The sequence below is a fragment of the Phyllobates terribilis genome, unplaced genomic scaffold (genome assembly GCF_046119375.1).
Source record: "Phyllobates terribilis strain yellow unplaced genomic scaffold, ASM4611937v1 Scaffold_7__3_contigs__length_470593459, whole genome shotgun sequence".
NCBI classification, from domain to species: Eukaryota; Metazoa; Chordata; class Amphibia; order Anura; family Dendrobatidae; genus Phyllobates; species Phyllobates terribilis.
Genome location: NW_027362767.1, coordinates 160,215,107 through 160,229,344, shown reverse-complemented (window position 1 = coordinate 160,229,344; position 14,238 = coordinate 160,215,107).

Here is a 14,238-nt window from a genome sequence, read left to right as displayed (position 1 = left end):
TGGCGTGCACGTACAACAAGGGAAAAGGCAGTTGTGTCACCCGCAGACACTGTTTCTGGACCCTGACATTCGGCCCATCGACTTCATCGTCCACCATCTCATCTTACACTTCTGCACCCTGGTTCTCCTCCTGATTTTCTGTCAATTGTGTCTCATCATCATCCACCTCTTGCGACAGTATTTGCACTTTTCCACTGCCACCTTCGGGTGACCATGGCTGCTCAAATATTTGGGAACCGCTACATGCAATCTTCTGTTGCCCTGCTTGAAGCGGGCCGGGCGGGAGGCCCGAATCGTTAAATGGGAAAATGAACAGCTCTTCGGCGTGTCCAAGTGTGGGATGAGTTGTCTCCGGGCACTTGGCATGGTGGGAGGAAGGAGGATCAGGTACTAACCAAAATCCCACAATGTCTGTCCGCTATGTTATCCTTCTTCTCTGTTAGATTTCTAAAACTTAACATGGATAAAACAGAATTCATCATCTTTCCACTATCTCATTCAACCCCCTTATCTGACCTATCTATCAATGTCAATAGCTGTTCACTCTCCTCAGTCCCTCAAGATCGCAGCCTTGGGGTGATCCTGGACTTTAACCCTTTAAGCCCCGGAGCATTTTTCGTTTTTGCATTTTCGTTTTTGCTCCCCTTGTTCCCAGAGCCATAGCGTTTTTATTTTTTGGTCAATATGGCCATGTGAGGGCTTATTTTTTGCGGGACAAGTTGGACTTTTCAACGCCTTTACTAGTTTTACCATATCCTGTACGGGAAAACGGGAAAAAAATTCCAAGTGCGGTAAAATTGCAAAAAAAGTGCAATACCACAGTTGTTTTTTATTTATTTTTTTTACCACGTTCACTTAATGCTAAAACTGACCTGCCCTTCTTATTCTACAGGTCATTACGAGTTCATAGACACCAAACATGTATAGGTTCTTTTATATTTAAGTGGTGAAAAAAAATTCCAAAATTTGGCAAAAAAATAAATAAAAAAATAGCGCCATTTTCTAATACCCGTAGCGTCTCCATTTTTCGTGATCTGGGGCTGGTTGATGGCTTAGTTTTTGCGCACCGGGCTGACGTTTTTATTGATAACATTTGTGGTAGATCTGATGTTTTGATCGCCCGTTATTGCATTTTATTGCAATTTTGCGGCGACCAAAAAACGTAATTCTGGCGTTTAGAATTTTTTTCTCGTTACACCGTTTACCGATTGGATTAATTCTTTTTTTATATTTATAGATCGGGCGATTCTGAATGCGGCGATACCAAATATGTGTATGTGGGTTTTTTTTTATATATATTTTATTTTGAATGGGGTGAAAGGGGGGTGATTTAAACTTTTATTTTTTATTTATTTTTTTTTTTATATTTTTAAAAACTTTTTTTTTTCCTTTTTGCTTGCTTCTATAGTCTCCATAGGAGACTAGAAGCAGCAACTATCCGATCGCCTCTGCTACATACAAGGGACGAGCAGGTCCCCTGCATGCAGCAGAAATGGTCCTGTGCTATGAGCGCCGACCACTAGGTGGCGCTCATAGCGACAAGATCATGACAACCACAGGCGTCTGCTGCAGACCCTGGGTTGTCATGCATGCCCATCGGTGACCCGCGATCACGTGACGGGGTCGCCGGTGGGCGGGGCTTATGACGCGCTACCCGGAAGCGCGCGTTAAATGCTGCTGTCGGAGATTGACAGCGGCATTTTACATGTTAACACCCGCGGGTGGATCGCGATTCCACCCGCGGCTGTTGCGGGCACATGTCAGCTGTAAGAATCAGCTGACATGTGCTCCGTTCAGTGATGGCTCAGCGCAGCAGCCCTCACTGAACGGGCAGTATGCAAATATGCGTACTAATACGTCCCCGGTATTTAAGGGGTTAATCTCTCCTTCAAACCACATATCCAAGCACTTTCTACTTCCTGCCGACTCCAACTCAAAAATATCTCCCAGATCCGCACATTTCTCAACCATAAATCAGCAAAACCACTAGTGCACGCCCTCATCATCTCCTGCCTCGACGAATGCAACCTCCTGCTCTATGGCCTCCCTTCCAACACTCTTGCGCCTTCCAATACTCTCGCACCCCTCCAATCTATCTTAAAATCTGCTGCCCGACTAATCCACCTGTCCCCCCGCTACTCCTCGGCCTCTCCTCTCTGTCAATCCCTTCACTGGCTCCCCATTGCCTGAGACTCCAGTTCAAAACCCTAACCATGGCATACAAAGCCATCCACAACCTGTCTCCTCCATATATCTGTGACCTAGTCTCCCAGTACTTACCTGCACGCAACCTCCGATCCTCACAATATCTTGTTCTCTACTCCCCTCTTATCTCCTCTTCCCACAATCACATACAAGATGTCTCCAGTGCATCTCCCCTACTCTGGAACTCTGTACCCCAACATATCAGACTCTCGCCTACTGTTGAAACCTTAAAAAGGAAGCTCAAGACCAACCTCTTCCGACAAGTGTACAACCTGCAGTAGCCCTCACTCCACCATACTGCTGCACGACCAGCTCTACTCTCACCTACTGCTCACTTACTGCTCACCTACCTCTACTCTCACCCATCCCTTATAGACTGTTTTTGCACCCTCACGGGCAGAGTCCTCTCTCTTCTTGTACCAGTCGGTGACCTCTTTTCAAATGTAAAGCGACAAGGAATAAATGGCGCTATAATAATAAATAATAATAATTATACTACTTGTACTCTGGGTCAATTGATGGCACTTTCCTGGTGTCTACCCCTAATTTGATGTGTTTTGGCATCTTTTTGGCCCATTTGAAGGTGCTGTGTATGCATTTGGTTTTGCCCCCCATTGAATCCAATGACGTTCGTCAATGTTCAGCGAATATTCGACAAATACTTTGGCAAATATTGCAAAACCGGCGATCGTAATCCAAAACGAATATTGAAATATTCGCTCGTCTCTAATCATAAACACCCTTAAAAAAATTATGTGGGCATGGCATGATGATCACCCTGGTGATATGGTGGTGGAGAATGAGGAGAAGGAGGAGGGCAACATAACATAGAAGAATTTCTGATGCGTATACCCATGTCTGGGTGTAAAGGGTTGCATAGGAATAGATCCCTCCCCAAAAAAACACTGGATTTGATTTTATGTTCCAATTCTATCTTCCGGTGGTGATGAGAAGTCTGGCCCAATCTAGCTCTTGTTCATTTTTATAAGAGTCAGACTGTCAGCATTGTCAGTTGACAGGCGGATGCGTCTATCAGTTATATCAGTTATAATGCCCGGCGGCACTAAAAACCATCTCTGACAAAACGCTAGCGGCCATGACTTCCAAGGTGTAGAGTAGTGTTGAGCCACCCCCGTAGTGTTCGAGTTCGGTTCGGTTCGTCGAACACCCGTGTGTTCGCCGAACTGTTCGTCGAACTGTTCGTCGAACACCTTCGAACACCGTTAAAACCAATGGCAGGCAAACAAAAACACATAGAAACACATAGAAAACACCTTCAAAGGTGTCCAAAAGCTGACAAACTGCTCAGAAGACACAACTAACACATGGAAAAGTGACAAGTACATATAGTCATGCGAAAAGAAAAGAGGTGGAGGAGTAAAAGGAGGGGGAGACACAGATATAGGCATGTCATGCCCTTCTAAAATCCAAAAAGTGAGAAGCCGAGACGGCCAGTCCGCTCCTGCCCGTGCCACCTCCGTGTCGCCGGGTTTGTGCCAGAGCCGCGGTGAACCCTGACGGCCAGCCCCCCTCTCCCAATACTGGTGCCTGTCCGCTGGTGGGTCGAGAGAGCCCCCCTGTGGTGAAGGCAGCTCTAAGCTTTTTAATTTAAATTGTCCCTCTAATTTGAATGAATACACTTTAAATCCATTTACAAGGATCTATTGGAGGGCAAGTCTCATGCCAGCAGCCGCGTAATTCCAGCTCCAGTAGCGTCCACTAAAGCTGCTGCAGTTAAAAAGCTTTTATAAGGATCGAGCTCGGCTGTCCACCGCAAGGCATCCTAGTGCCAGTCCCAGCCCCTATGCCTTGGGGTGCCTCCTGATGCTCTTCACTAAGTATCCCGTGGTCCCGAAGCATTTCCTTTGAAAAAATTAAGTGTCCAAACTACAGGTGGTGTAGCTTGCTTAACAGCCGGGATAATCCGCTGACTAGCAGACACTGCTACTAGGCACAAAGTATTTCCTGGGCTAGATGCAGTTAAAAATTTGTAAGTAGATACTCTCGTTGGATGCTGAGAAAGCATTCCATAGAGTCTCCTGGCACGCCATATATGATTCTCTTAAAAAGCTTGGGGTAGGGGTCTAGGGGACCCTTTTATAGCCAAAATCACGGCCCTGTATCACAATACGTCACCTAGGCTGAAGATAAATGGAACTGTAGCACCGAGGGCTCGGTTGCTACAGACGTATTGCACCTCACCCAGAGGTGTGATATCTCACTCTCAGATAAGGATGGAGTGTGGATCAGGACCCGACACCTGCATGCATTACACCACATTGCCGTGGGGCAGGGCGACCAATATGCCCCTGAGATGGGCACGACAGTCCCTGTCCCTGGCTGGAGTGGGGGGAGGGAACACTGAGGAAGGGGAACCCTGTAGTGCAGGAGCAGGGAGGAAGCAGTTCCTGGGTGCATTGAGAAGGGAGTATAAAAGGTGGGCACCATCTTAGTTCAGTGCAGAGAAGTCTGAGCAGAAGTGGCAGGGAGCAGGGGCTCTGCATGAGCTCTGCTCCGGAGGCGGGCCTAGTAACAGAGGCCCAGGCCTGCAAGAGGGAGAAGGAAGGAAGAGGAGCGGAGAAGGCTCCAGGAACGAGGAATGAAGGGATCCCAGGGGTGCGGACGGGCGAGTCGCCACCGCACGCCCGAATCCACCTGCGTGGAGGGGTCAGGCCAAAGGGGGAGACCGGTCCCCGAACTAGTGGAGGCAGGAAACGACCCTCAGCTAGAAACCGGAGGCTCTGACATTTTATGTGGCGCAGCCCCTTGCTCCACCCGCTAGGAAGGCACCACATAGGGTCAGGGAAACTGGCGCCAAGTTTACCAAGAGGAGGCCCGAGGCAGCCGGACAGAAGTGTTGGTAAGAAAGGCCAGACAAAGGACACACAAAGGGGGTCCTGTGAAGCGCTCCAAAGTTATCTGGGAGTTGTCTGAGCCCCTCACCTGGTGAGCACAGTACGACGTGGGCAGCCGTTACCTGCAGACGTGGTCTGGATAATAAGAACTGTGAGTAAAGGCCCTGAACTGCATCACTGACTCCGTGTCGTTACTGCTGCTGCCCTGCACCATCACCCCCATCCTCCGCATACACTGCCCTGAGGCTATACTCCTCCCGTGGGGAGTTATGCTACGCTCTGCTGCACCCACAACACCAGCCTTAGCGGTCTGCCCTGTAGCGGCGGTTCACTCTGACCGCAATCCACGGGTGGCGTAGTCGGACATTTAAACATCAAAACCACATAAATAGTTCCGCCACTGGTTTGACCGCCCTGAGCCACGGAACCGGATCGCCGCCACGAAGACTACAACCACCAGCATCCACCAAAAAGGGTCCGGCTCCGGGTGTCCCAAGGCCCAAGGGGTGCGTCAGAACATTTTCATCACCTTTCACAATCACCAATGGGACAAGGCAGGGATGTCCTCTGTCCCCTCTCTTATACATCCTAGTGACGGAGCACCTGCTCTCATCAATTCGCCATAACCCCAATATTAGGTGGATTGAGGTGGGAGGCACCGAGTACAAGTGCTCTCTATTTGCTGATGATGTCCTAGTATATATCACTCAATCACATATATCCATCCCTGCTGTTATGGCTGAAATAGATCACTTTGTTACATGGTAAAATTTTAAAATCAATGCAGCGAAGTCTGAGGCCCTCGATGTCTCCCTCCCTAAATCCATATAGGATTCCATCCAGTCCAACTTTCCCTTTGCCTGGCCCTCACAGGGTATCAAATACTTAGGAATTACTATTCATAGAGACCTCTCCCATCTATGTTATCTTAATTTTGGGCCCTTTATTGAACAATTCCATACAGACCACGGTTGGCAAGTTAGAACTGTAAGATTCACTACGTGAACCACTGGTGTTTTGTGGAAAAGCACATGTACACCGTGTTCCAAATTATTATGCAAAAAGTGTTTAGGAGTGATAAGGGAAGAATTTGTTTGTTTGTCAGTTAAACTCATTGATGGTGATGTGTGTCAGGGCTCTTTATATCACTGTAAGCAATTGCAGACACCTGTGCTAATTAGTTTGGCAGGTGTGTCCAATGAAAGGCAAGACTACTTAAGAAGGCTCTCTCACATTATTAAGCAGCCTACATTTTCTGCCAAAATGGGAAAGAAAAAGGATGTGTCGGCTGCTGAGAAGCAACAAATTGTGGAGTGTTTAGGTCAAGGCATGACTACAATCAACATTGTGCGATGATCAGGATGAAGTGTCTTGGCAATCAAGAAGTATGTAGCTGATTCACAGTACACACGTGTGCGTGCTGATAAGGGCAAATTGAGGACTCTTTCCTACAGGCAATTACGTCAGGTTGAAAGAGCAGCGGCAAAAAAGCCTTGTCATAGCAGCAGACAAGTTTTTGAAGCTGCTTGTGCCTCCAACGTCCCCCGAACAACAAGATGCAGGGTCCTTCAGAGGTTTGCAGCTGTGCATACGCCATCCTGTCGACCTCCTCTATCCACTTCACACAAGCAGAAACGGCTCCAGTGGGCCAAACATTACATGAAGACTGATTTCAAAACTGTTTTGTTCACGGATGAGTGCCGTGCAGCGCTCGATGGTCCAGATGAATGGAGTGGAGGATGGCTGGTTGATGGACACCCCACGCAAACACGGCTACAGCGCCAACAAGGAGGAGGTGGAGTAATGTTTTGGGCTGGAATCATGGGGAGAGAGATTGTCGGCCCCTTTAGGATCCCTGAAGGCGCTAAAGATGAACTCCATAATGTATGTGGATTTTCTCAAACAGCACTTCCTGCCATGGTTCAAGAAGAAGAACCGTGTATTTCACAGCAAGATCATTTTTCTGCATGATAATGCACCATCTCATGCTGCACATAAAACATCTGCATCTCTGGCTGATATGGGCATAAAAGGGGACAAACTTATGGTGTGACCCCCATGCTCCCCTGACCTCTACCCCATTCAGAACCTTTGGAGCATCATTAAAAGGAGTGTCTATGATGGCGGGAGGCAGTTCACATCTAAGCAACAGCTCTGGGAGGGTATTCTGTCCTCATGCAAAACAATTGAAACAGAAACCATCCAAAACCTGACAAATTCAATGGACGAGAGAGTTCAGAAGCTCCTTTCGAACAAGGGGTCCTATGTGAAAATGTAACATCACCTAGAATAAAGTTTTGAGTTGAAAACTGTTTGATTTCAGTTTCTAACAACCTGCTAATGCTTATAATTTCAAAAATGACCATTTTTTTGGTCTTTATTAAAATGAAAAGGTTGATCGAAAAGTTTGGGGGATCTAAGAGTGTGGCAACCCAGTAGTCATGATTACTTCGAATTCTGACAATATGAGGGTCATGCTGCAGGTAGTGCAGCAAGAAGGCACTTATGTGTCTTGCGCATCTCGGAGCCCCAAAATTATTTTCCGGGCTAGATGCAGCTAAAAATTATTATTAATTTTAAATCTGGTGAAGCTTATTATAGATGGCCTAATAGGATCAGTGCTGCACACTGCTACAAAGCCCAAATTATTTTCCAGTCAAGATACAGATAAACATGATTAGTAATTTGAAAGCTTAAAACGGTTGGTAGGGTGATTTTAACCAATCATCAAGCTTTTACTCTCCCCAGGATGACACAGGGGTAGAAAAGTCGTTTCGGATCCATGATTTGTTCATCTTTATGAACGTGAGTCTGTCTACATTATCAGTGGAGAGCCGCGTGCGCTTATCTGTCAGCACACCACCAGCAGCGCTGAACACACGTTCAGACAGAACGCTGGCTGCGGGGCATGACAAGATCTCCAAGGCGTAAGTGGCTAGCTCCGGCCATTTATCCAGATTGGAAGCCCAAAAAGAGCAAGGGTCCAGTGACACAGTCGTGGCTTCAATGTTTACTTGGAGATACTCCTGTACCATCGTCTCTAGGCGTTGACTATGTGTCAGACTTCTTGTCTCCTGTGGCCTTGCAAAGGATGGGCTAAAAAAGTGGTGAAATGATTCCGCAAAATTGATGTTACCAGCAGATACTGTGGTTCTGTTACGGTTTGAGTGCTGAACACTTGACGGTCCCACGGTTGGCAAGTTGGAACTGTGAGATTCACTACGTGCACCACTGGTATTTTGTGGAAAAGCACATGTAAGATTCTGCAACAGTCTCTGCTGATACTCCTGCATGCGTGCATCCCTTTCTATGGCAGGAATAATTTCTGCAAATTTACTTTTGTACCGGGGATCTAACAGTGTGGCAACCCAGTAGTCAGGATTATTTCTAATTCTCACAATTCGAGGGTCATGTTGCAGGTAGTGCAGCAAGAAGGCACTCATGTGTGTTGCGCATCCAGGAGCACCAAGTCCCTGTTGTGTTGGTGGCGAGGTAACAATCATGCTTCCTTCCTCTGTCCTCTCCCCCCAACCTCGCACAACAGAAATGTGATCAAGGTCTCCCTCATCTGATGAGTCTTCCATCAGTTCGTCCTCCACTTCTTCCTGGGCTCCTGCACCTTCCTCACTAGTTTGGCTGCTACCATGCGCCCTGGTAAAATCATCTCCCCCACCCTCACATGCCTGCCGCCCTGGTGCTGCCGACCGTCTGGACCTTGCAGATGTTAGCCCTTCCGCATACAACTCCTCCTCCTCTACTTCCTCCACCTCCTCTTGTGCCACCACCTGACTCCGAATTCTGTTTAACATGTGCTCCAGCATGTAAATCACCGGAATAGTCATGCTGATAATGGCATCGTCAGCACTAAACATCTTCGTCGCCATTTCAAAACTGTGCAGAAGGGTGCATAGGTCCCTGATCTGAGACCACTCCTCCAGCGTGATTTGCCCCACCTCTGAATCTCGTTGGCCCAGGCTATACGTCAGAACGTATTGCACCAGGGCTTGTCGGTGCTGCCACAGTCGCTGCAACATGTGCAGAGTTGAATTCCACCGGGTAGGCACATCGCATTTTAGCCGGTGAAGTGGCAGGCCCAACGACTTCTGTAGAGATGTAAGTCGCTGAGCTGCGGGATGCGAACGGCGGAAGTGAGCACACAGCGACCGTGCCCTCTGCAGAAGGCCATCTAGTCTGGGATAGTGGGCTAAAAATTGCTGGACAACCAGGTTCAACACGTGAGCCATACAAGGCACGTGTGTGACATTGCCCCGGCGAAGGGCCGCACCCAGGTTTGCAGCATTGTCGCACACGGCCTTCCCTGGTTTCAGGTCCAGTGGAGACAATCATTCATGAAATTGGTTCTCCAGAGCTGACCACAACTCCTCAGCTGTGTGACTCACATTTCCCAGACATTTCAATGTAAAAACCGCCTGATGACGTTGAGCCCTACTGCCAGCATAGTAAGGAGGTGTGCAGGATCCCTTCTGCGCAGTTAGAAAGCTTGTGGCATGACCAGACAGGCTTTGGGTGCAGGTGGAAGACCGAGAGGAGGTTGAGGAGGCAGAAGCAGTGGAGGAAAAATGACATAAAGAGGATTGACGCACAACTCGTGGGGACGGCAAGACTTGGACAGCAGCCCCTTGTCCTGCTGTCACCATAGTTACCCAGTGCCCAGTCAGCGACATGTAACGCCCCTGTCCATGCCTACTCGTCCAAGTGTCTGTGGTGAAATGCACCCTGTCACACACAGAGTTTCTCAAAGAAGCGGTGATGTTGTGTGCGACATGCTGGTGGAGCACAGGCACACCTTTCTTTGAGAAGTAGTGCCGACTGGGCATCTGGTACTGGGGCACTGCGACGGACATAAGGTCTCGAAAATCCTCTGTGTCCACCAGGCGGAAAGGCAGCATTTCTGTAGCCAAGAGCTTGCAGATGGTGAAATTCAACCTCTTAGCTTTCTCATGGCTAGGAGGAAATGGTCTTTTACTTGTCCACATCTGAGGGACCGAGGGCTGGCTATTGTGCTTAGACGGGGTTGATAAGGGTGTCCCCGGCAAACTGCCGGTCTGTGAGGAAGATGCAGGCGGACATGTTAGGTTGCCTTGATCCAAAGGTGGTGCTATCGATGTCGGACAGCGCTCAACACCAGCTGGTGTTACCACCTCCAAAGAAAATGATGACCTGCCAATCACGCTGGCTGTTGCGGGTAAAGAGGTGGCAGGTCTGCGCCCCAAAACAGGTGTGACTGCTGTCCCCCCAGTCACAGAGGATGAAGAGGCCGCGGATGCACAAGATATGGCAGACGGTGGTTGGCCCGGCCGGCTAGACCGCATTGTAGCACACTGAGCTTCCCACTGCAACTTATGCTTCATGTCCATGTGCCGGTTCATGCATGAAGTACTCAAACTATGTATTTTTTGGCCTCTACTTAGCTTTTGCTGACAAATGTTACAGATAACACGAGTTGGGTCATCTTTATCGATCTGAAAAAATGCCCAGGCTATGCAAGGCTTAGCACCCATGCGACCTGAAGAGCCACCACGACTTGTGGTGAGAGGCAGAGTTGTGTTTGAGGATGCAGTTGTTGACGTGCTTCCAGTACTACGTCTCTGTCCAGGAAGGCGCAACCTGACCTTGTCGTCACTAGCATCTTCCTCCACCTCCTCTGCTGACCTCATCACTTGGCTGACTGTGGGTTGACAGTAAGTGGGATCTCCGACCTCATCATCATCACCCTGTGCGTTATCACACCCGTCGTCCTCAGAGCCAACCTGTTCCTGCCCTGACAAAAAACTAAAGTTGTCGCTCCAATCAGGTATTTGAGTCTTATCATCGTCTTCCTCATTGTCTCCACCAACAGGAGTTACAGTTTGGGAATGAGGGTCTACATTATGGTCAGAACCTTCTGCGTCTGGTCCTGGATCCGACTCATAAAGATTGTGGGCATCAGTGCAGATCATTTCCTCGTCTGGATTCACAGAAGCGCTGGAGTCGACCTCTGATTCCCAGGCTATAGTATGAGTAAACAGCTCTGCAGACTCAACCATCTGTTCTACCTCATACTCAGACGGGCAGCTGGAGATTTGGGAGCTGTGAGGAAGCAAGTGCGATTTGGGTGACACCTTTGAGGACTGGAGTATTTGTGATGTTGAAGTTGATGTGGAGGAGAGCCCACTTAAAGGAGCACTTGATATCCGTTGAAGCACCTGCTGTTTTTGTGCCTCATCTGGAATTTGTAGCGATTGGCGTGGCCGTAAGAAAGGGATCTTATCACATTGTCCGCTAAAAGAAGTAGACATTTTAGTTTGGCTGGAAGATGGTCTTTCTTCTGCACCTACCCCACGGACACAACCTTTTTTCCCCTTCCCAACACGCCTATTCCCCTTTCCACCAGCAGCAGGCCTTTTTCCACTCATTTTGGTGGTTAACTAATTCACAACTCTGGAGTTGTTTGCACAAAAAAACAATGGATGGTAACCGAGCAGAGCTGAGTGGCCAAACTGTGGTATTAGGCCAAAACTATTGGCTGGGTTAGATGCAGAAAAAAATTATTTTTAATTTGCAACCTGATGGAGGTCAGTATAGATGGACTAATAGACCAAGTCCCACACACCGCTAGAAGCCCAAATATTTTTTCAGAGCTAGATGCAGAAAAAAATTATTTTTAATTTGCAACCTGATGGAGGTCAGTATAGATGGACTAATAGACCAAGTCCCACACACCGCTAGAAGCCCAAATATTTTTTCAGAGCTAGATGCAGAAAAAAATTATTTTTAATTTGCAACCTGATGGAGGTCAGTATAGATGGACTAATAGACCAAGTCCCACACACTGCTAGAAGCCCAAATATTTTTTCAGAGCTAGATGCAGAAAAAAATTATTTTTAATTTGCAACCTGATGGAGGTCAGTATAGATGGACTAATAGACCAAGTCCCACACACCGCTAGAAGCCCAAATATTTTTTCAGAGCTAGATGCAGAAAAAAATTATATTCAATTTGCAACCTGCTGGACGTCAGTATAGAAGGACTAATAGAACAAGTCCCACACACTGCTAGAAGCCCAAATATTTTTTCAGAGCTAAATGAAGAAAAAAATTATTTTTAATTTGCAACCTGATGGAGGTCAGTATAGATGGACTAATAGACCAAGTCCCACACACTGCTAGAAGCCCAAATATTTTTTCAGAGCTAGATGCAGAAAAAAATTATTTTTAATTTGCAACCTGATGGAGGTCAGTATAGATGGACTAATAGACCAAGTCCCACACACCGCTAGAAGCCCAAATATTTTTTCAGAGCTAGATGCAGAATTTTTTTTTATTCAATTTGCAACCTGATGGAGGTCAGTATAGATGGACTAATAGACCAAGTCCCACACATTGCTAGAAGCCCAAATATTTTTTCAGAGCTAGATGCAGAAAAAAATTATTTTTAATTTGCAACCTGATGGAGGTCAGTATAGATGGACTAATAGACCAAGTCCCACACACTGCTAGAAGCCCAAATATTTTTTCAGAGCTAGATGCAGAAAAAAATTATTTTTAATTTGCAACCTGATGGAGGTCAGTATAGATGGACTAATAGAACAAGTCCCACACACCGCTAGAAGCCCAAATATTTTTTCAGAGCTAGATGCAGAAAAAAATTATTTTTAATTTGCAACCTGATGGAGGTCAGTATAGATGGACTAATAGACCAAGTCCCACACACCGCTAGAAGCCCAAATATTTTTTCAGAGCTAGATGCAGAATTTTTTTTTATTCAATTTGCAACCTGATGGAGGTCAGTATAGATGGACTAATAGACCAAGTCCCACACATTGCTAGAAGCCCAAATATTTTTTCAGAGCTAGATGCAGAAAAAAATTATTTTTAATTTGCAACCTGATGGAGGTCAGTATAGATGGACTAATAGACCAAGTCCCACACACTGCTAGAAGCCCAAATATTTTTTCAGAGCTAGATGCAGAAAAAAATTATTTTTAATTTGCAACCTGATGGAGGTCAGTATAGATGGACTAATAGACCAAGTCCCACACACCGCTAGAAGCCCAAATATTTTTTCAGAGCTAGATGCAGAAAAAAATTATATTCAATTTGCAACCTGCTGTAGGTCAGTATAGAAGGACTAATAGAACAAGTCCCACACACTGCTAGAAGCCCAAATATTTTTTCAGAGCTAAATGAAGAAAAAAATTATTTTTAATTTGCAACCTGATGGAGGTCAGTATAGATGGACTAATAGACCAAGTCCCACACACTGCTAGAAGCCCAAATATTTTTTCAGAGCTAGATGCAGAAAAAAATTATATTCAGTTTGCAACCTGATGGAGATCAGTATAGATGGACTAATAGAATGATGCTATGCCCAAAAGATTTTACTTCACTAGGTGCAGTAAAAAAATTGGTATTCTATACACAGGTGTTATATCTTGCAACACAGATAGGCTACTCCACTGACTAACACACTCTGCAATAGGCCAAAAAGGATTAGCTTTGCTAGATTCAGCCAAATGCTGTGAAAAAAACTTGCACAGCACTGGCACAGACCTGCCTGGCAAAAACTGATACGAACTGATGTAACCTAGTCCTGAAAAGGACTCCAATTACAATTAGTCTTTACTCCCACAATCTATCTATTTAAGAGCACAGACCTGCCTGATAAAAGTCGTAGGAAATGCTGTAACCTAGTCCTTAAAAGGACTGCAATCACAACTATTCCCTACTCCCAAGCTATCTGTATATTTGTGCGAAAATTGGCTTGAAATTAACAAGGTATAGCGCACACAGCAACAGCGGTGCCGTCTAACACGCAGCTGCAGCAGTGAGAAAATGGTGGCGACGGGGAAAATGGCTTGGTCTTATAGGGCAAGGACATGTGACATACACTGCCAATCACACATGCCCTTGCTTGTGTGAAAAAAAGCACTTCGCTCCGTGTGTGCGCTGCTGATAGGCTGACAGATTGCACCTCCCCACTGCAAATGCGGGAAAGAGAAAAAAAAATGGAGATCTTCATTGTTCCTGCAGAGATCCATCCCCTGCCCCTCCCCCCGCCCCGCTGTACACTCAAACTGCGTATTAACATTAATTTTCATCATTACTGAGAAAAAATCCAGTTATGATTTTGGTGCACGAACAGTTATCGAACATAACCTCGAACAGCCGAATTTTTC